The sequence below is a fragment of the Heloderma suspectum genome, chromosome 1, assembly GCF_057233095.1.
Source record: "Heloderma suspectum isolate Gila_16-S chromosome 1, 16-S_ref, whole genome shotgun sequence".
Taxonomy (NCBI): Eukaryota; Metazoa; Chordata; class Lepidosauria; order Squamata; family Helodermatidae; genus Heloderma; species Heloderma suspectum.
This window is the reverse complement of record NC_139458.1, coordinates 231,181,663-231,205,510: the sequence shown is the minus strand read 5'-3', so window position 1 is coordinate 231,205,510 and position 23,848 is coordinate 231,181,663.

The following is a 23,848-nucleotide window of genomic DNA, read 5'->3' as shown; positions in this document are numbered from 1 at the left end:
AATTTCCTCTTGGGACTGAAACATGTCCCTGTCCACAAGCTGTACTAATGGGCAGTATGTTATCCTCCAATGGCTCACTCAGTCTGTTTGACCAATCTAGGCTTTACCAAGACGTTGGTTCCTTCCTGGGAAGCCTAGTGTCCCCAATCCTAACCCTAATTTGAGTCTCAACCCTAATTTCCTGTTTTGACTGAAACATTGCCCCGTACTCACGTTGTACTTATAGAGGGTCGGCACCCCTTTCTGATGACCTGCTCAGTTCGTTTCACCAAGCTAGTCTTCCCTAAGAACCTGGTTCCCTCCTCGGAAGCCAAGTCTCCCCAACCCTAACCCTAACTTGGGTTTTTACCCTACTTTATTTTGGGAATGAAACATCCCCTCGTCCACACGATGTACAAAAAGACAGGAGGCAACCCATCCTGCAGGCCCACTTATCCTATTTCTCCATGCTTGGCTTTTCCGAGGCCCTGGTTCACTGCAGGGAAGCCAAGTCTCCCGAACCCTAACCCTAACTTGAGTCTTAACCCTAATTTACTTGTGCAACTGTCACAAACCCCCATCCACAGGTTGTACTAAAAGACGGCAGGCATACCATTCCTTTGGCCCTCTCAGTCTGTTTCACCAGGCTTGGCTTCTGCAACACCCTGTTTCCATTCTGGGAAGCCAAGTCTCCTGACCCCTAACCCTAAGTTGGGTCTGAACCCTAATTTCCTCTTGGGACTGAAACTTGTCCCTGTCCACAAGCTGTACTAATGGGCAGTATGTTATCCTCCAATGGCTCACTCAGTCTGTTTGACCAATCTAGGCTTTACCAAGATGCTGGTTCCTTCCTGGGAAGCCTAGTGTCCCCAACCCTAACCCTAATTTGAGTCTCAACCCTAATTTCCTGTTTAGACTGAAACATCGCCCCGTCCTCACGTTCTACTTATAAAGGGTCGGCACCCCTTTCTGATGACCTGCTCAGTTAGTTTCACCAAGCTAGTCTTCCCTAAGAACCTGGTTCCCTCCTCGGAAGCCAAGTCTCCCCAACCCTAACCCTAACTTGGGTTTTTACCCAAAATTACTAGAGGAACTTTAACATCCCCCAGTCCACGCAGTGTACTAAAAGGCCCGAGGGAACACATCCTGTTGGGCCACTCAATCTGTTTCAACATGCTTGGCTTTACAGATGCCCTGGTTCCATCCTGGGAAGCCAAGTCTCGCCAAACCTAACCCTAATTTGATTCTCAACCCTAATTTCCTCTTTGGACTGAAACATACCGCTGTCCACAGAGTGTACCAAATGTCAGTATGGAAGACATCTTGATGTCCCCCTCAGGCTGATTCACCAAGCTAGGCTTCACCAAGAACCCGTTTCTTACTTAGGAAGCCCAGTTTCCCCAACCCTAACCCTAACTTGGGTTTTTACCCTACTTTATTTTGGGAATGAAACATCCCCTCGTCCACGCGGTGTACTAAAAGACAGGAGGCAACCCATCCTGCAGGCCCACTTATCCTATTTCTACATGCTTGGCTTTTCCGAGGCCCTGGTTCACTCCAGGGAAGCCAAGTCTCCCAAACCCTAACCCTAACTTGAGTCTTAACCCTAATTTGCTTGTGCAACTGTCACAAACCCCCATCCACAGGTAGTACTAAAAGACGGCAGGCATACCATTCCTTTGGCCCTCTCAGTCTGTTTCACCATGCTTGGCTTCAGCAACACCCTGTTTTCATTCTGGGAAGCCAAGTCTCCTGACCCCTAACCCTAAATTGGGTCTGAACCCTAATTTCCTCTTGGGACTGAAACTTGTCCCTGTCCACAAGATGTACTAACAGGCAGTTAGTTAACCACCAATGGCTCACTCAGTCTGTTTGACCAATCTAGGCTTTACCAAGACACTGGTTCCTTCCTGGGAAGCCTAGTGTCCCCAATCCTAACCCTAATTTGAGTCTCAACCCTAATTTCCTGTTTTGACTGAAACATCGCCCCGTCCTCACGTTGTACTTATAGAGGGTCGGCACCCCTTTCTGATGACCTGCTCAGTTCGTTTCACCAAGCTAGTCTTCCCTAAGAACCTGGTTCCCTCCTCGGAAGCCAAGTCTCCCCAACCCTAACCCTAACTTGGGTTTTTACCCAAATTTTCTAGAGGAACTTTAACATCCCCCAGTCCACGCAGTGTACTAAAAGACAGGAGGGAACACATCCTGTTGGGCCACTCAATCGGTTTCAACATGCTTGGCTTTACAGATGCCCTGGTTCCATCCTGGGAAGCCAAGTCTCGCCAACCCTAACCCTAATTTGAGTCTCAACCCTAATTTCCTCTTTGGACTGAAACATACCGCCGTCCACAGAGTGTACCAAATGTCAGTATGGAAGACATCTTGATGTCCCCCTCAGGCTGATTCACCAAGTTAGGCTTCACCAAGAACCCGTTTCTTACCTAGGAAGCCCAGTTTCCCCAACCCTAACCCTAACTTGGGTTTTTACCCTACTTTATTTTGGGAATGAAACATCCCCTCGTCCACGCGGTGTACTAAAAGACAGGAGGCAACCCATCCTGCAGGCCCACTTATCCTATTTCTCCATGCTTGGCTTTTCCGAGGCCCTGGTTCACTCCAGGGAAGCCAAGTCTCCCGAACCCTAACCCTAACTTGAGTCTTAACCCTAATTTACTTGTGCAACTGTCACAAACCCCCATCCACAGGTTGTACTAAAAGACGGCAGGCATACCATTCCTTTGGCCCTCTCAGTCTGTTTCACCATGCTTGGCTTCAGCAACACCCTGTTTCCATTCTGGGAAGCCAAGTCTCCTGACCCCTAACCCTAAGTTGGGTCTGAACCCTAATTTCCTCTTGGGACTGAAACTTGTCCCTGTCCACAAGATGTACTAACAGGCAGTTAGTTAACCACCAATGGCTCACTCAGTCTGTTTGACCAATCTAGGCTTTACCAAGATGCTGGTTCCTTCCTGGGAAGCCTAGTGTCCCCAACCCTAACCCTAAATTGAGTCTCAACCCTTATTTCCTGTTTAGACTGAAACATCACCCTGTCCTCACATTGTACTAAAAGACGGTCGGCACCCCTTTCTGATGACCTGCTCAGTTCGTTTCACCAAGCTAGTCTTCCCTAAGAACCTGGTTCCCTCCTCGGAAGCCAAGTCTCCCCAACCCTAACCCTAACTTGGGGTTTTACCCAAATTTTCTAGAGGAACTTTAACATCCCCCAGTCCACGCAGTGTACTAAAAGACAGGAGGGGACACATCCTGTTGGGCCACTCAATCTGTTTCAACATGCTTGGCTTTACAGATGCCCTGGTTCCATCCTGGGAAGCCAAGGCTAACCAACCCTAACCCTAATTTGAGTCTCAATCCTAAGTTCCTCTTTGGACTGAAACATACCGCCGTCCATAGAGTGTACCAAATGTCAGTATGGAAGACATCTTGATGTCCCCCTCAGGCTGATTCACCCAGCTAGGCTTCACCAAGAACCTGTTTCTTACCTAGGAAGCCCAGTTTCCCCAACCCTAACCCTAACTTGGGTTTTTACCCTACTTTATTTTGGGAATGATACATCCCCTCGTCCACGCGGTGTACTAAAAGACAGGAGGCAACCCATCCTGCAGGCCCACTTATCCTATTTCTACATGCTTGGCTTTTCCGAGGCCCTGGTTCACTCCAGGGAAGCCAAGTCTCCCAAACCCTAACCCTAACTTGAGTCTTAACCCTAATTTGCTTGTGCAACTGTCACAAACCCCCATCCACAGGTTGTACTAAAAGACGGCAGGCATACCATTCCTTTGGCCCTCTCAGTCTGTTTCACCATGCTTGGCTTCAGCAACACCCTGTTTCCATTCTGGGAAGCCAAGTCTCCTGACCCCTAACCCTAAGTTGGGTCTGAACCCTAATTTCCTCTTGGGACTGAAAGTTGTCCCTGTCCACAAGATGTACTAACAGGCAGTTAGTTAACCACCAATGGCTCACTCAGTCTGTTTGACCAATCTAGGCTTTACCAAGACGCTGGTTCCTTCCTGGGAAGCCTAGTGTCCCCAATCCTAACCCTAATTTGAGTCTCAACCCTAATTTCCTGTTTTGACTGAAACATCGCCCCGTCCTCACGTTGTACTTATAGAGGGTCGGCACCCCTTTCTGATGACCTGCTCAGTTCGTTTCACCAAGCTAGTCTTCCCTAAGAACCTGGTTCCCTCCTCGGAAGCCAAGTCTCCCCAACCCTAACCCTAACTTGGGTTTTTACCCAAATATTCTAGAGGAACTTTAACATCCCCCAGTCCACGCAGTGTACTAAAAGACAGGAGGGAACACATCCTGTTGGGCCACTCAATCGGTTTCAACATGCTTGGCTTTACAGACGCCCTGGTTCCATCCTGGGAAGCCAAGTCTCGCCAACCCTAACCCTAATTTGAGTCTCAACCCTAATTTCCTCTTGGGACTGAAACATGTCCCTGTCCACAAGCTGTACTAATGGGCAGTATGTTATCCTCCAATGGCTCACTCAGTCTGTTTGACCAATCTAGGCTTTACCAAGACGTTGGTTCCTTCCTGGGAAGCCTAGTGTCCCCAACCCTAACCCTAATTTGAGTCTCAACCCTAATTTCCTGTTTAGACTGAAACATCGCCCCGTCCTCACGTTGTACTTATAGAGGGTCGGCACCCCTTTCTGATGACCTGCTCAGTTCGTTTCACCAAGCTAGTCTTCCCTAAGAACCTGGTTCCCTCCTCGGAAGCCAAGTCTCCCCAACCCTAACCCTAACTTGGGTTTTTACCCAAATTTTCTAGAGGAACTTTAACATCCCCCAGTCCACGCAGTGTACTAAAAGACAGGAGGGAACACATCCTGTTGGGCCACTCAATCGGTTTCAACATGCTTGGCTTTACAGATGCCCTGGTTCCATCCTGGGAAGCCAAGTCTCGCCAACCCTAACCCTAATTTGAGTCTCAACCCTAATTTCCTCTTTGGACTGAAACATACCGCCGTCCACAGAGTGTACCAAATGTCAGTATGGAAGACGTCTTGATGTCCCCCTCAGGCTGATTCACCAAGTTAGGCTTCACCAAGAACCCGTTTCTTACCTAGGAAGCCCAGTTTCCCCAACCCTAACCCTAACTTGGGTTTTTACCCTACTTTATTTTGGGAATGAAACATCCCCTCGTCCACGCGGTGTACTAAAAGACAGGAGGCAACCCATCCTGCAGGCCCACTTATCCTATTTCTCCATGCTTGGCTTTTCCGAGGCCCTGGTTCACTCCAGGGAAGCCAAGTCTCCCGAACCCTAACCCTAACTTGAGTCTTAACCCTAATTTACTTGTGCAACTGTCACAAACCCCCATCCACAGGTTGTACTAAAAGACGGCAGGCATACCATTCCTTTGGCCCTCTCAGTCTGTTTCACCATGCTTGGCTTCAGCAACACCCTGTTTCCATTCTGGGAAGCCAAGTCTCCTGACCCCTAACCCTAAGTTGGGTCTGAACCCTAATTTCCTCTTGGGACTGAAACTTGTCCCTGTCCACAAGATGTACTAACAGGCAGTTAGTTAACCACCAATGGCTCACTCAGTCTGTTTGACCAATCTAGGCTTTACCAAGATGCTGGTTCCTTCCTGGGAAGCCTAGTGTCCCCAACTCTAACCCTAATTTGAGTCTCAACCCTTATTTCCTCTTTGGACTGAAACATACCGCCGTCCACAGAGTGTACCAAATGTCAGTATGGAAGACATCTTGATGTCCCCCTCAGGCTGATTCACCAAGCTAGGCTTCACCAAGAACCCGTTTCTTACCTAGGAAGCCCAGTTTCCCCAACCCTAACCCTAACTTGGGTTTTTACCCTACTTTATTTTGGGAATGAAACATCCCCTCGTCCACGCGGTGTACAAAAAGACAGGAGGCAACCCATCCTGCAGGCCCACTTATCCTATTTCTACATGCTTGGCTTTTCCGAGGCCCTGGTTCACTCCAGGGAAGCCAAGTCTCCCAAACCCTAACCCTAACTTGAGTCTTAACCCTAATTTACTTGTGCAACTGTCACAAACCCCCATCCACAGGTTGTACTAAAAGACGGCAGGCATACCATTCCTTTGGCCCTCTCAGTCTGTTTCACCATGCTTGGCTTCAGCAACACCCTGTTTCCATTCTGGGAAGCCAAGTCTCCTGACCCCTAACCCTAAGTTGGGTCTGAACCCTAATTTCCTCTTGGGACTGAAACTTGTCCCTGTCCACAAGATGTACTAACAGGCAGTTAGTTAACCACCAATGGCTCACTCAGTCTGTTTGACCAATCTAGGCTTTACCAAGATGCTGGTTCCTTCCTGGGAAGCCTAGTGTCCCCAACCCTAACCCTAAATTGAGTCTCAACCCTTATTTCCTGTTTAGACTGAAACATCACCCTGTCCTCACATTGTACTAAAAGACGGTCGGCACCCCTTTCTGATGACCTGCTCAGTTCGTTTCACCAAGCTAGTCTTCCCTAAGAACCTGGTTCCCTCCTCGGAAGCCAAGTCTCCCCAACCCTAACCCTAACTTGGGGTTTTACCCAAATTTTCTAGAGGAACTTTAACATCCCCCAGTCCACGCAGTGTACTAAAAGACAGGAGGGGACACATCCTGTTGGGCCACTCAATCTGTTTCAACATGCTTGGCTTTACAGATGCCCTGGTTCCATCCTGGGAAGCCAAGGCTAACCAACCCTAACCCTAATTTGAGTCTCAATCCTAAGTTCCTCTTTGGACTGAAACATACCGCCGTCCATAGAGTGTACCAAATGTCAGTATGGAAGACATCTTGATGTCCCCCTCAGGCTGATTCACCCAGCTAGGCTTCACCAAGAACCTGTTTCTTACCTAGGAAGCCCAGTTTCCCCAACCCTAACCCTAACTTGGGTTTTTACCCTACTTTATTTTGGGAATGATACATCCCCTCGTCCACGCGGTGTACTAAAAGACAGGAGGCAACCCATCCTGCAGGCCCACTTATCCTATTTCTACATGCTTGGCTTTTCCGAGGCCCTGGTTCACTCCAGGGAAGCCAAGTCTCCCAAACCCTAACCCTAACTTGAGTCTTAACCCTAATTTGCTTGTGCAACTGTCACAAACCCCCATCCAAAGGTTGTACTAAAAGACGGCAGGCATACCATTCCTTTGGCCCTCTCAGTCTGTTTCACCATGCTTGGCTTCAGCAACACCCTGTTTCCATTCTGGGAAGCCAAGTCTCCTGACCCCTAACCCTAAGTTGGGTCTGAACCCTAATTTCCTCTTGGGACTGAAAGTTGTCCCTGTCCACAAGATGTACTAACAGGCAGTTAGTTAACCACCAATGGCTCACTCAGTCTGTTTGACCAATCTAGGCTTTACCAAGACGCTGGTTCCTTCCTGGGAAGCCTAGTGTCCCCAATCCTAACCCTAATTTGAGTCTCAACCCTAATTTCCTGTTTTGACTGAAACATCGCCCCGTCCTCACGTTGTACTTATAGAGGGTCGGCACCCCTTTCTGATGACCTGCTCAGTTCGTTTCACCAAGGTAGTCTTCCCTAAGAACCTGGTTCCCTCCTCGGAAGCCAAGTCTCCCCAACCCTAACCCTAACTTGGGTTTTTACCCAAATATTCTAGAGGAACTTTAACATCCCCCAGTCCACGCAGTGTACTAAAAGACAGGAGGGAACACATCCTGTTGGGCCACTCAATCGGTTTCAACATGCTTGGCTTTACAGACGCCCTGGTTCCATCCTGGGAAGCCAAGTCTCGCCAACCCTAACCCTAATTTGAGTCTCAACCCTAATTTCCTCTTGGGACTGAAACATGTCCCTGTCCACAAGCTGTACTAATGGGCAGTATGTTATCCTCCAATGGCTCACTCAGTCTGTTTGACCAATCTAGGCTTTACCAAGACGTTGGTTCCTTCCTGGGAAGCCTAGTGTCCCCAACCCTAACCCTAATTTGAGTCTCAACCCTAATTTCCTGTTTAGACTGAAACATCGCCCCGTCCTCACGTTGTACTTATAGAGGGTCGGCACCCCTTTCTGATGACCTGCTCAGTTCGTTTCACCAAGCTAGTCTTCCCTAAGAACCTGGTTCCCTCCTCGGAAGCCAAGTCTCCCCAACCCTAACCCTAACTTGGGTTTTTACCCAAATTTTCTAGAGGAACTTTAACATCCCCCAGTCCACGCAGTGTACTAAAAGACAGGAGGGAACACATCCTGTTGGGCCACTCAATCGGTTTCAACATGCTTGGCTTTACAGATGCCCTGGTTCCATCCTGGGAAGCCAAGTCTCGCCAACCCTAACCCTAATTTGAGTCTCAACCCTAATTTCCTCTTTGGACTGAAACATACCGCCGTCCACAGAGTGTACCAAATGTCAGTATGGAAGACGTCTTGATGTCCCCCTCAGGCTGATTCACCAAGTTAGGCTTCACCAAGAACCCGTTTCTTACCTAGGAAGCCCAGTTTCCCCAACCCTAACCCTAACTTGGGTTTTTACCCTACTTTATTTTGGGAATGAAACATCCCCTCGTCCACGCGGTGTACTAAAAGACAGGAGGCAACCCATCCTGCAGGCCCACTTATCCTATTTCTCCATGCTTGGCTTTTCCGAGGCCCTGGTTCACTCCAGGGAAGCCAAGTCTCCCGAACCCTAACCCTAACTTGAGTCTTAACCCTAATTTACTTGTGCAACTGTCACAAACCCCCATCCACAGGTTGTACTAAAAGACGGCAGGCATACCATTCCTTTGGCCCTCTCAGTCTGTTTCACCATGCTTGGCTTCAGCAACACCCTGTTTCCATTCTGGGAAGCCAAGTCTCCTGACCCCTAACCCTAAGTTGGGTCTGAACCCTAATTTCCTCTTGGGACTGAAACTTGTCCCTGTCCACAAGATGTACTAACAGGCAGTTAGTTAACCACCAATGGCTCACTCAGTCTGTTTGACCAATCTAGGCTTTACCAAGATGCTGGTTCCTTCCTGGGAAGCCTAGTGTCCCCAACTCTAACCCTAATTTGAGTCTCAACCCTTATTTCCTCTTTGGACTGAAACATACCGCCGTCCACAGAGTGTACCAAATGTCAGTATGGAAGACATCTTGATGTCCCCCTCAGGCTGATTCACCAAGCTAGGCTTCACCAAGAACCCGTTTCTTACCTAGGAAGCCCAGTTTCCCCAACCCTAACCCTAACTTGGGTTTTTACCCTACTTTATTTTGGGAATGAAACATCCCCTCGTCCACGCGGTGTACAAAAAGACAGGAGGCAACCCATCCTGCAGGCCCACTTATCCTATTTCTACATGCTTGGCTTTTCCGAGGCCCTGGTTCACTCCAGGGAAGCCAAGTCTCCCAAACCCTAACCCTAACTTGAGTCTTAACCCTAATTTACTTGTGCAACTGTCACAAACCCCCATCCACAGGTTGTACTAAAAGACGGCAGGCATACCATTCCTTTGGCCCTCTCAGTCTGTTTCACCATGCTTGGCTTCAGCAACACCCTGTTTCCATTCTGGGAAGCCAAGTCTCCTGACCCCTAACCCTAAGTTGGGTCTGAACCCTAATTTCCTCTTGGGACTGAAAGTTGTCCCTGTCCACAAGATGTACTAACAGGCAGTTAGTTAACCACCAATGGCTCACTCAGTCTGTTTGACCAATCTAGGCTTTACCAAGATGCTGGTTCCTTCCTGGGAAGCCTAGTGTCCCCAACCCTAACCCTAATTTGAGTCTCAACCCTAATTTCCTGTTTAGACTGAAACATCGCCCCGTCCTCACGTTGTACTTATAGAGGGTCGGCACCCCTTTCTGATGACCTGCTCAGTTCGTTTCACCAAGCTAGTCTTCCCTAAGAACCTGGTTCCCTCCTCGGAAGCCAAGTCTCCCCAACCCTAACCCTAACTTGGGGTTTTACCCAAATTTTCTAGAGGAACTTTAACATCCCCCAGTCCACGCAGTGTACTAAAAGACAGGAGGGGACACATCCTGTTGGGCCACTCAATCTGTTTCAACATGCTTGGCTTTACAGATGCCCTGGTTCCATCCTGGGAAGCCAAGGCTAACCAACCCTAACCCTAATTTGAGTCTCAACCCTAATTTCCTCTTTGGACTGAAACATACCGCCGTCCACAGAGTGTACCAAATGTCAGTATGGAAGACATCTTGATGTCCCCCTCAGGCTGATTCACCCAGCTAGGCTTCACCAAGAACCCGTTTCTTACCTAGGAAGCCCAGTTACCCCAACCCTAACCCTAACTTGGGTTTTTACCCTACTTTATTTTGGGAATGAAACATCCCCTCGTCCACACGATGTACAAAAAGACAGGAGGCAACCCATCCTGCAGGCCCACTTATCCTATTTCTCCATGCTTGGCTTTTCCGAGGCCCTGGTTCACTGCAGGGAAGCCAAGTCTCCCGAACCCTAACCCTAACTTGAGTCTTAACCCTAATTTACTTGTGCAACTGTCACAAACCCCCATCCACAGGTTGTACTAAAAGACGGCAGGCATACCATTCCTTTGGCCCTCTCAGTCTGTTTCACCAGGCTTGGCTTCTGCAACACCCTGTTTCCATTCTGGGAAGCCAAGTCTCCTGACCCCTAACCCTAAGTTGGGTCTGAACCCTAATTTCCTCTTGGGACTGAAACTTGTCCCTGTCCACAAGCTGTACTAATGGGCAGTATGTTATCCTCCAATGGCTCACTCAGTCTGTTTGACCAATCTAGGCTTTACCAAGATGCTGGTTCCTTCCTGGGAAGCCTAGTGTCCCCAACCCTAACCCTAATTTGAGTCTCAACCCTAATTTCCTGTTTAGACTGAAACATCGCCCCGTCCTCACGTTCTACTTATAGAGGGTCGGCACCCCTTTCTGATGACCTGCTCAGTTCGTTTCACCAAGCTAGTCTTCCCTAAGAACCTGGTTCCCTCCTCGGAAGCCAAGTCTCCCCAACCCTAACCCTAACTTGGGGTTTTACCCAAATTTTCTAGAGGAACTTTAACATCCCCCAGTCCACGCAGTGTACTAAAAGACAGGAGGGGACACATCCTGTTGGGCCAATCAATCTGTTTCAACATGCTTGGCTTTACAGATGCCCTGGTTCCATCCTGGGAAGCCAAGGCTAACCAACCCTAACCCTAATTTGAGTCTCAACCCTAATTTCCTGTTTAGACTGAAACATCGCCCCGTCCTCACGTTGTACTTATAGAGGTCGGCACCCATTTCTGATGACCTGCTCAGTTCGTTTGACCAAGCTAGTCTTCCCTAAGAACCTGGTTCCCTCCTCGGAAGCCAAGTCTCCCCAACCCTAACCCTAACTTGGGTTTTTACCCAAATTTTCTAGAGGAACTTTAACATCCCCCAGTCCACGCAGTGTACTAAAAGACAGGAGGGAACACATCCTGTTGGGCCACTCAATCGGTTTCAACATGCTTGGCTTTACAGATGCCCTGGTTCCATCCTGGGAAGCCAAGTCTCGCCAACCCTAACCCTAATTTGAGTCTCAACCCTAATTTCCTCTTTGGACTGAAACATACCGCCGTCCACAGAGTGTACCAAATGTCAGTATGGAAGACATCTTGATGTCCCCCTCAGGCTGATTCACCAAGTTAGGCTTCACCAAGAACCCGTTTCTTACCTAGGAAGCCCAGTTTCCCCAACCCTAACCCTAACTTGGGTTTTTACCCTACTTTATTTTGGGAATGAAACATCCCCTCGTCCACGCGGTGTACTAAAAGACAGGAGGCAACCCATCCTGCAGGACCACCTATCCTATTTCTCCATGCTTGGCTTTTCCGAGGCCCTGGTTCACTCCAGGGAAGCCAAGTCTCCCGAACCCTAACCCTAACTTGAGTCTTAACCCTAATTTACTTGTGCAACTGTCACAAACCCCCATCCACAGGTTGTACTAAAAGACGGCAGGCATACCATTCCTTTGGCCCTCTCAGTCTGTTTCACCATGCTTGGCTTCAGCAACACCCTGTTTCCATTCTGGGAAGCCAAGTCTCCTGACCCCTAACCCTAAGTTGGGTCTGAACCCTAATTTCCTCTTGGGACTGAAACTTGTCCCTGTCCACAAGATGTACTAACAGGCAGTTAGTTAACCACCAATGGCTCACTCAGTCTGTTTGACCAATCTAGGCTTTACCAAGACGCTGGTTCCTTCCTGGGAAGCCTAGTGTCCCCAATCCTAACCCTAATTTGAGTCTCAACCCTAATTTCCTGTTTTGACTGAAACATCGCCCCGTCCTCACGTTGTACTTATAGAGGGTCGGCACCCCTTTCTGATGACCTGCTCAGTTCGTTTCACCAAGCTAGTCTTCCCTAAGAACCTGGTTCCCTCCTCGGAAGCCAAGTCTCCCCAACCCTAACCCTAACTTGGGTTTTTACCCAAATTTTCTAGAGGAACTTTAACATCCCCCAGTCCACGCAGTGTACTAAAAGACAGGAGGGAACACATCCTGTTGGGCCACTCAATCGGTTTCAACATGCTTGGCTTTACAGACGCCCTGGTTCCATCCTGGGAAGCCAAGTCTCGCCAACCCTAACCCTAATTTGAGTCTCAACCCTAATTTCCTCTTGGGACTGAAACATGTCCCTGTCCACAAGCTGTACTAATGGGCAGTATGTTATCCTCCAATGGCTCACTCAGTCTGTTTGACCAATCTAGGCTTTACCAAGACGTTGGTTCCTTCCTGGGAAGCCTAGTGTCCCCAACCCTAACCCTAATTTGAGTCTCAACCCTAATTTCCTGTTTAGACTGAAACATCGCCCCGTCCTCACGTTGTACTTATAGAGGGTCGGCACCCCTTTCTGATGACCTGCTCAGTTCGTTTCACCAAGCTAGTCTTCCCTAAGAACCTGGTTCCCTCCTCGGAAGCCAAGTCTCCCCAACCCTAACCCTAACTTGGGTTTTTACCCAAATTTTCTAGAGGAACTTTAACATCCCCCAGTCCACGCAGTGTACTAAAAGACAGGAGGGAACACATCCTGTTGGGCCACTCAATCGGTTTCAACATGCTTGGCTTTACAGATGCCCTGGTTCCATCCTGGGAAGCCAAGTCTCGCCAACCCTAACCCTAATTTGAGTCTCAACCCTAATTTCCTCTTTGGACTGAAACATACCGCCGTCCACAGAGTGTACCAAATGTCAGTATGGAAGACATCTTGATGTCCCCCTCAGGCTGATTCACCAAGTTAGGCTTCACCAAGAACCCGTTTCTTACCTAGGAAGCCCAGTTTCCCCAACCCTAACCCTAACTTGGGTTTTTACCCTACTTTATTTTGGGAATGAAACATCCCCTCGTCCACGCGGTGTACTAAAAGACAGGAGGCAACCCATCCTGCAGGCCCACTTATCCTATTTCTCCATGCTTGGCTTTTCCGAGGCCCTGGTTCACTCCAGGGAAGCCAAGTCTCCCGAACCCTAACCCTAACTTGAGTCTTAACCCTAATTTACTTGTGCAACTGTCACAAACCCCCATCCACAGGTTGTACTAAAAGACGGCAGGCATACCATTCCTTTGGCCCTCTCAGTCTGTTTCACCATGCTTGGCTTCAGCAACACCCTGTTTCCATTCTGGGAAGCCAAGTCTCCTGACCCCTAACCCTAAGTTGGGTCTGAACCCTAATTTCCTCTTGGGACTGAAACTTGTCCCTGTCCACAAGATGTACTAACAGGCAGTTAGTTAACCACCAATGGCTCACTCAGTCTGTTTGACCAATCTAGGCTTTACCAAGATGCTGGTTCCTTCCTGGGAAGCCTAGTGTCCCCAACTCTAACCCTAATTTGAGTCTCAACCCTTATTTCCTCTTTGGACTGAAACATACCGCCGTCCACAGAGTGTACCAAATGTCAGTATGGAAGACATCTTGATGTCCCCCTCAGGCTGATTCACCAAGCTAGGCTTCACCAAGAACCCGTTTCTTACCTAGGAAGCCCAGTTTCCCCAACCCTAACCCTAACTTGGGTTTTTACCCTACTTTATTTTGGGAATGAAACATCCCCTCGTCCACGCGGTGTACAAAAAGACAGGAGGCAACCCATCCTGCAGGCCCACTTATCCTATTTCTACATGCTTGGCTTTTCCGAGGCCCTGGTTCACTCCAGGGAAGCCAAGTCTCCCAAACCCTAACCCTAACTTGAGTCTTAACCCTAATTTACTTGTGCAACTGTCACAAACCCCCATCCACAGGTTGTACTAAAAGACGGCAGGCATACCATTCCTTTGGCCCTCTCAGTCTGTTTCACCATGCTTGGCTTCAGCAACACCCTGTTTCCATTCTGGGAAGCCAAGTCTCCTGACCCCTAACCCTAAGTTGGGTCTGAACCCTAATTTCCTCTTGGGACTGAAACTTGTCCCTGTCCACAAGATGTACTAACAGGCAGTTAGTTAACCACCAATGGCTCACTCAGTCTGTTTGACCAATCTAGGCTTTACCAAGATGCTGGTTCCTTCCTGGGAAGCCTAGTGTCCCCAACCCTAACCCTAATTTGAGTCTCAACCCTAATTTCCTGTTTAGACTGAAACATCGCCCCGTCCTCACGTTGTACTTATAGAGGTCGGCACCCATTTCTGATGACCTGCTCAGTTCGTTTGACCAAGCTAGTCTTCCCTAAGAACCTGGTTCCCTCCTCGGAAGCCAAGTCTCCCCAACCCTAACCCTAACTTGGGTTTTTACCCAAATTTTCTAGAGGAACTTTAACATCCCCCAGTCCACGCAGTGTACTAAAAGACAGGAGGGAACACATCCTGTTGGGCCACTCAATCGGTTTCAACATGCTTGGCTTTACAGATGCCCTGGTTCCATCCTGGGAAGCCAAGTCTCGCCAACCCTAACCCTAATTTGAGTCTCAACCCTAATTTCCTCTTTGGACTGAAACATACCGCCGTCCACAGAGTGTACCAAATGTCAGTATGGAAGACATCTTGATGTCCCCCTCAGGCTGATTCACCAAGTTAGGCTTCACCAAGAACCCGTTTCTTACCTAGGAAGCCCAGTTTCCCCAACCCTAACCCTAACTTGGGTTTTTACCCTACTTTATTTTGGGAATGAAACATCCCCTCGTCCACGCGGTGTACTAAAAGACAGGAGGCAACCCATCCTGCAGGCCCACCTATCCTATTTCTCCATGCTTGGCTTTTCCGAGGCCCTGGTTCACTCCAGGGAAGCCAAGTCTCCCGAACCCTAACCCTAACTTGAGTCTTAACCCTAATTTACTTGTGCAACTGTCACAAACCCCCATCCACAGGTTGTACTAAAAGACGGCAGGCATACCATTCCTTTGGCCCTCTCAGTCTGTTTCACCATGCTTGGCTTCAGCAACACCCTGTTTCCATTCTGGGAAGCCAAGTCTCCTGACCCCTAACCCTAAGTTGGGTCTGAACCCTAATTTCCTCTTGGGACTGAAACTTGTCCCTGTCCACAAGATGTACTAACAGGCAGTTAGTTAACCACCAATGGCTCACTCAGTCTGTTTGACCAATCTAGGCTTTACCAAGACGCTGGTTCCTTCCTGGGAAGCCTAGTGTCCCCAATCCTAACCCTAATTTGAGTCTCAACCCTAATTTCCTGTTTTGACTGAAACATCGCCCCGTCCTCACGTTGTACTTATAGAGGGTCGGCACCCCTTTCTGATGACCTGCTCAGTTCGTTTCACCAAGCTAGTCTTCCCTAAGAACCTGGTTCCCTCCTCGGAAGCCAAGTCTCCCCAACCCTAACCCTAACTTGGGTTTTTACCCAAATTTTCTAGAGGAACTTTAACATCCCCCAGTCCACGCAGTGTACTAAAAGACAGGAGGGAACACATCCTGTTGGGCCACTCAATCGGTTTCAACATGCTTGGCTTTACAGACGCCCTGGTTCCATCCTGGGAAGCCAAGTCTCGCCAACCCTAACCCTAATTTGAGTCTCAACCCTAATTTCCTCTTGGGACTGAAACATGTCCCTGTCCACAAGCTGTACTAATGGGCAGTATGTTATCCTCCAATGGCTCACTCAGTCTGTTTGACCAATCTAGGCTTTACCAAGACGTTGGTTCCTTCCTGGGAAGCCTAGTGTCCCCAACCCTAACCCTAATTTGAGTCTCAACCCTAATTTCCTGTTTAGACTGAAACATCGCCCCGTCCTCACGTTGTACTTATAGAGGGTCGGCACCCCTTTCTGATGACCTGCTCAGTTCGTTTCACCAAGCTAGTCTTCCCTAAGAACCTGGTTCCCTCCTCGGAAGCCAAGTCTCCCCAACCCTAACCCTAACTTGGGTTTTTACCCAAATTTTCTAGAGGAACTTTAACATCCCCCAGTCCACGCAGTGTACTAAAAGACAGGAGGGAACACATCCTGTTGGGCCACTCAATCGGTTTCAACATGCTTGGCTTTACAGATGCCCTGGTTCCATCCTGGGAAGCCAAGTCTCGCCAACCCTAACCCTAATTTGAGTCTCAACCCTAATTTCCTCTTTGGACTGAAACATACCGCCGTCCACAGAGTGTACCAAATGTCAGTATGGAAGACGTCTTGATGTCCCCCTCAGGCTGATTCACCAAGTTAGGCTTCACCAAGAACCCGTTTCTTACCTAGGAAGCCCAGTTTCCCCAACCCTAACCCTAACTTGGGTTTTTACCCTACTTTATTTTGGGAATGAAACATCCCCTCGTCCACGCGGTGTACTAAAAGACAGGAGGCAACCCATCCTGCAGGCCCACTTATCCTATTTCTCCATGCTTGGCTTTTCCGAGGCCCTGGTTCACTCCAGGGAAGCCAAGTCTCCCGAACCCTAACCCTAACTTGAGTCTTAACCCTAATTTACTTGTGCAACTGTCACAAACCCCCATCCACAGGTTGTACTAAAAGACGGCAGGCATACCATTCCTTTGGCCCTCTCAGTCTGTTTCACCATGCTTGGCTTCAGCAACACCCTGTTTCCATTCTGGGAAGCCAAGTCTCCTGACCCCTAACCCTAAGTTGGGTCTGAACCCTAATTTCCTCTTGGGACTGAAACTTGTCCCTGTCCACAAGATGTACTAACAGGCAGTTAGTTAACCACCAATGGCTCACTCAGTCTGTTTGACCAATCTAGGCTTTACCAAGATGCTGGTTCCTTCCTGGGAAGCCTAGTGTCCCCAACTCTAACCCTAATTTGAGTCTCAACCCTTATTTCCTCTTTGGACTGAAACATACCGCCGTCCACAGAGTGTACCAAATGTCAGTATGGAAGACATCTTGATGTCCCCCTCAGGCTGATTCACCAAGCTAGGCTTCACCAAGAACCCGTTTCTTACCTAGGAAGCCCAGTTTCCCCAACCCTAACCCTAACTTGGGTTTTTACCCTACTTTATTTTGGGAATGAAACATCCCCTCGTCCACGCGGTGTACAAAAAGACAGGAGGCAACCCATCCTGCAGGCCCACTTATCCTATTTCTACATGCTTGGCTTTTCCGAGGCCCTGGTTCACTCCAGGGAAGCCAAGTCTCCCAAACCCTAACCCTAACTTGAGTCTTAACCCTAATTTACTTGTGCAACTGTCACAAACCCCCATCCACAGGTTGTACTAAAAGACGGCAGGCATACCATTCCTTTGGCCCTCTCAGGCTGTTTCACCATGCTTGGCTTCAGCAACACCCTGTTTCCATTCTGGGAAGCCAAGTCTCCTGACCCCTAACCCTAAGTTGGGTCTGAACCCTAATTTCCTCTTGGGACTGAAAGTTGTCCCTGTCCACAAGATGTACTAACAGGCAGTTAGTTAACCACCAATGGCTCACTCAGTCTGTTTGACCAATCTAGGCTTTACCAAGATGCTGGTTCCTTCCTGGGAAGCCTAGTGTCCCCAACCCTAACCCTAATTTGAGTCTCAACCCTAATTTCCTGTTTAGACTGAAACATCGCCCCGTCCTCACGTTGTACTTATAGAGGGTCGGCACCCCTTTCTGATGACCTGCTCAGTTCGTTTCACCAAGCTAGTCTTCCCTAAGAACCTGGTTCCCTCCTCGGAAGCCAAGTCTCCCCAACCCTAACCCTAACTTGGGGTTTTACCCAAATTTTCTAGAGGAACTTTAACATCCCCCAGTCCACGCAGTGTACGAAAAGACAGGAGGGGACACATCCTGTTGGGCCACTCAATCTGTTTCAACATGCTTGGCTTTACAGATGCCCTGGTTCCATCCTGGGAAGCCAAGGCTAACCAACCCTAACCCTAATTTGAGTCTCAACCCTAATTTCCTCTTTGGACTGAAACATACCGCCGTCCACAGAGTGTACCAAATGTCAGTATGGAAGACATCTTGATGTCCCCCTCAGGCTGATTCACCCAGCTAGGCTTCACCAAGAACCCGTTTCTTACCTAGGAAGCCCAGTTACCCCAACCCTAACCCTAACTTGGGTTTTTACCCTACTTTATTTTGGGAATGAAACATCCCCTCGTCCACACGATGTACAAAAAGACAGGAGGCAACCCATCCTGCAGGCCCACTTATCCTATTTCTCCATGCTTGGCTTTTCCGAGGCCCTGGTTCACTGCAGGGAAGCCAAGTCTCCCGAACCCTAACCCTAACTTGAGTCTTAACCCTAATTTACTTGTGCAACTGTCACAAACCCCCATCCACAGGTTGTACTAAAAGACGGCAGGCATACCATTCCTTTGGCCCTCTCAGTCTGTTTCACCAGGCTTGGCTTCTGCAACACCCTGTTTCCATTCTGGGAAGCCAAGTCTCCTGACCCCTAACCCTAAGTTGGGTCTGAACCCTAATTTCCTCTTGGGACTGAAACTTGTCCCTGTCCACAAGCTGTACTAATGGGCAGTATGTTATCCTCCAATGGCTCACTCAGTCTGTTTGACCAATCTAGGCTTTACCAAGATGCTGGTTCCTTCCTGGGAAGCCTAGTGTCCCCAACCCTAACCCTAATTTGAGTCTCAACCCTAATTTCCTGTTTAGACTGAAACATCGCCCCGTCCTCACGTTCTACTTATAAAGGGTCGGCACCCCTTTCTGATGACCTGCTCAGTTAGTTTCACCAAGCTAGTCTTCCCTAAGAACCTGGTTCCCTCCTCGGAAGCCAAGTCTCCCCAACCCTAACCCTAACTTGGGTTTTTACCCAAAATTACTAGAGGAACTTTAACATCCCCCAGTCCACGCAGTGTACTAAAAGGCCCGAGGGAACACATCCTGTTGGGCCACTCAATCTGTTTCAACATGCTTGGCTTTACAGATGCCCTGGTTCCATCCTGGGAAGCCAAGTCTCGCCAAACCTAACCCTAATTTGATTCTCAACCCTAATTTCCTCTTTGGACTGAAACATACCGCTGTCCACAGAGTGTACCAAATGTCAGTATGGAAGACATCTTGATGTCCCCCTCAGGCTGATTCACCAAGCTAGGCTTCACCAAGAACCCGTTTCTTACTTAGGAAGCCCAGTTTCCCCAACCCTAACCCTAACTTGGGTTTTTACCCTACTTTATTTTGGGAATGAAACATCCCCTCGTCCACGCGGTGTACTAAAAGACAGGAGGCAACCCATCCTGCAGGCCCACTTATCCTATTTCTACATGCTTGGCTTTTCCGAGGCCCTGGTTCACTCCAGGGAAGCCAAGTCTCCCAAACCCTAACCCTAACTTGAGTCTTAACCCTAATTTGCTTGTGCAACTGTCACAAACCCCCATCCACAGGTAGTACTAAAAGACGGCAGGCATACCATTCCTTTGGCCCTCTCAGTCTGTTTCACCATGCTTGGCTTCAGCAACACCCTGTTTCCATTCTGGGAAGCCAAGTCTCCTGACCCCTAACCCTAAATTGGGTCTGAACCCTAATTTCCTCTTGGGACTGAAACTTGTCCCTGTCCACAAGATGTACTAACAGGCAGTTAGTTAACCACCAATGGCTCACTCAGTCTGTTTGACCAATCTAGGCTTTACCAAGACGCTGGTTCCTTCCTGGGAAGCCTAGTGTCCCCAATCCTAACCCTAATTTGAGTCTCAACCCTAATTTCCTGTTTTGACTGAAACATTGCCCCGTCCTCACGTTGTACTTATAGAGGGTCGGCACCCCTTTCTGATGACCTGCTCAGTTCGTTTCACCAAGCTAGTCTTCCCTAAGAACCTGGTTCCCTCCTCGGAAGCCAAGTCTCCCCAACCCTAACCCTAACTTGGGTTTTTACCCAAATTTTCTAGAGGAACTTTAACATCCCCCAGTCCACGCAGTGTACTAAAAGACAGGAGGGAACACATCCTGTTGGGCCACTCAATCGGTTTCAACATGCTTGGCTTTACAGATGCCCTGGTTCCATCCTGGGAAGCCAAGTCTCGCCAACCCTAACCCTAATTTGAGTCTCAACCCTAATTTCCTCTTTGGACTGAAACATACCGCCGTCCACAGAGTGTACCAAATGTCAGTATGGAAGACATCTTGATGTCCCCCTCAGGCTGATTCACCAAGTTAGGCTTCACCAAGAACCCGTTTCTTACCTAGGAAGCCCAGTTTCCCCAACCCTAACCCTAACTTGGGTTTTTACCCTACTTTATTTTGGGAATGAAACATCCCCTCGTCCACGCGGTGTACTAAAAGACAGGAGGCAACCCATCCTGCAGGCCCACTTATCCTATTTCTCCATGCTTGGCTTTTCCGAGGCCCTGGTTCACTCCAGGGAAGCCAAGTCTCCCGAACCCTAACCCTAACTTGAGTCTTAACCCTAATTTACTTGTGCAACTGTCACAAACCCCCATCCACAGGTTGTACTAAAAGACGGCAGGCATACCATTCCTTTGGCCCTCTCAGTCTGTTTCACCATGCTTGGCTTCAGCAACACCCTGTTTCCATTCTGGGAAGCCAAGTCTCCTGACCCCTAACCCTAAGTTGGGTCTGAACCCTAATTTCCTCTTGGGACTGAAACTTGTCCCTGTCCACAAGATGTACTAACAGGCAGTTAGTTAACCACCAATGGCTCACTCAGTCTGTTTGACCAATCTAGGCTTTACCGAGATGCTGGTTCCTTCCTGGGAAGCCTAGTGTCCCCAATCCTAACCCTAATTTGAGTCTCAACCCTAATTTCCTGTTTAGACTGAAACATCGCCCCGTCCTCACGTTGTACTTATAGAGGGTCGGCACCCCTTTCTGATGACCTGCTCAGTTCGTTTCACCAAGCTAGTCTTCCCTAAGAACCTGGTTCCCTCCTCGGACGCCAAGTCTCCCCAACCCTAACCCTAACTTGGGTTTTTACCCAAATTTTCTAGAGGAACTTTAACATCCCCCAGTCCACGCAGTGTACTAAAAGACAGGAGGGAACACATCCTGTTGGGCCACTCAATCTGTTTCAACATGCTTGGCTTTACAGACGCCCTGGTTCCATCCTAGGAAGCCAAGTCTCGCCAACCCTAACCCTAATTTGAGTCTCAACCCTAATTTCCTCTTGGGACTGAAACATGTCCCTGTCCACAAGCTGTACTAATGGGCAGTATGTTATCCTCCAATGGCTCACTCAGTCTGTTTGACCAATCTAGGCTTTACCAAGGCCCTGGTTCCTTACTGGGAAGCCTAGTGTCCCCAACCCTAACCCTAATTTGAGTCTCAACCCTAATTTCCTGTTTAGACTGAAACATCGCCCCGTCCTCACGTTGTACTTATAGAGGGTCGGCACCCCTTTCTGATGACCTGCTCAGTTCGTTTCACCAAGCTAGTCTTCCCTAAGAACCTGGTTCCCTCCTCGGAAGCCAAGTCTCCCCAACCCTAACCCTAACTTGGGTTTTTACCCAAATTTTCTAGAGGAACTTTAACATCCCCCAGTCCACGCAGTGTACTAAAAGACAGGAGGGAACACATCCTGTTGGGCCACTCAATCTGTTTCAACATGCTTGGCTTTACAGTGGCCCTGGTTCCATCCTGGGAAGCCAAGTTTCGCCAACCCTAACCCTAATTTGAGTCTCAACCCTAATTTCCTCTTTGGACTGAAACATACCGCCGTCCACAGAGTGTACCAAATGTCAGTATGGAAGACATCTTGATGTCCCCCTCAGGCTGATTCACCCAGCTAGGCTTCACCAAGAACCCGTTTCTTACCTAGGAAGCCCAGTTACCCCAACCCTAACCCTAACTTGGGTTTTTACCCTACTTTATTTTGGGAATGAAACATCCCCTCGTCCACACGATGTACAAAAAGACAGGAGGCAACCCATCCTGCAGGCCCACTTATCCTATTTCTCCATGCTTGGCTTTTCCGAGGCCCTGGTTCACTCCAGGGAAGCCAAGTCTCCCGAACCCTAACCCTAACTTGAGTCTTAACCCTAATTTACTTGTGCAACTGTCACAAACCCCCATCCACAGGTTGTACTAAAAGACGGCAGGCATACCATTCCTTTGGCCCTCTCAGTCTGTTTCACCAGGCTTGGCTTCTGCAACACCCTGTTTCCATTCTGGGAAGCCAAGTCTCCTGACCCCTAACCCTAAGTTGGGTCTGAACCCTAATTTCCTCTTGGGACTGAAACTTGTCCCTGTCCACAAGCTGTACTAATGGGCAGTATGTTATCCTCCAATGGCTCACTCAGTCTGTTTGACCAATCTAGGCTTTACCAAGATGCTGGTTCCTTCCTGGGAAGCCTAGTGTCCCCAACCCTAACCCTAATTTGAGTCTCAAGCCTAATTTCCTGTTTAGACTGAAACATCGCCCCGTCCTCACGTTCTACTTATAAAGGGTCGGCACCCCTTTCTGATGACCTGCTCAGTTCGTTTCACCAAGCTAGTCTTCCCTAAGAACCTGGTTCCCTCCTCGGAAGCCAAGTCTCCCCAACCCTAACCCTAACTTGGGTTTTTACCCAAAATTACTAGAGGAACTTTAACATCCCCCAGTCCACGCAGTGTACTAAAAGGCCCGAGGGAACACATCCTGTTGGGCCACTCAATCTGTTTCAACATGCTTGGCTTTACAGATGCCCTGGTTCCATCCTGGGAAGCCAAGTCTCGCCAAACCTAACCCTAATTTGATTCTCAACCCTAATTTCCTCTTTGGACTGAAACATACCGCTGTCCACAGAGTGTACCAAATGTCAGTATGGAAGACATCTTGATGTCCCCCTCAGGCTGATTCACCAAGCTAGGCTTCACCAAGAACCCGTTTCTTACTTAGGAAGCCCAGTTTCCCCAACCCTAACCCTAACTTGGGTTTTTACCCTACTTTATTTTGGGAATGAAACATCCCCTCGTCCACGCGGTGTACTAAAAGACAGGAGGCAACCCATCCTGCAGGCCCACTTATCCTATTTCTACATGCTTGGCTTTTCCGAGGCCCTGGTTCACTCCAGGGAAGCCAAGTCTCCCAAACCCTAACCCTAACTTGAGTCTTAACCCTAATTTGCTTGTGCAACTGTCACAAACCCCCATCCACAGGTAGTACTAAAAGACGGCAGGCATACCATTCCTTTGGCCCTCTCAGTCTGTTTCACCATGCTTGGCTTCAGCAACACCCTGTTTCCATTCTGGGAAGCCAAGTCTCCTGACCCCTAACCCTAAATTGGGTCTGAACCCTAATTTCCTCTTGGGACTGAAACTTGTCCCTGTCCACAAGATGTACTAACAGGCAGTTAGTTAACCACCAATGGCTCACTCAGTCTGTTTGACCAATCTAGGCTTTACCAAGACGCTGGTTCCTTCCTGGGAAGCCTAGTGTCCCCAATCCTAACCCTAATTTGAGTCTCAACCCTAATTTCCTGTTTTGACTGAAACATTGCCCCGTCCTCACGTTGTACTTATAGAGGGTCGGCACCCCTTTCTGATGACCTGCTCAGTTCGTTTCACCAAGCTAGTCTTCCCTAAGAACCTGGTTCCCTCCTCGGAAGCCAAGTCTCCCCAACCCTAACCCTAACTTGGGTTTTTACCCAAATTTTCTAGAGGAACTTTAACATCCCCCA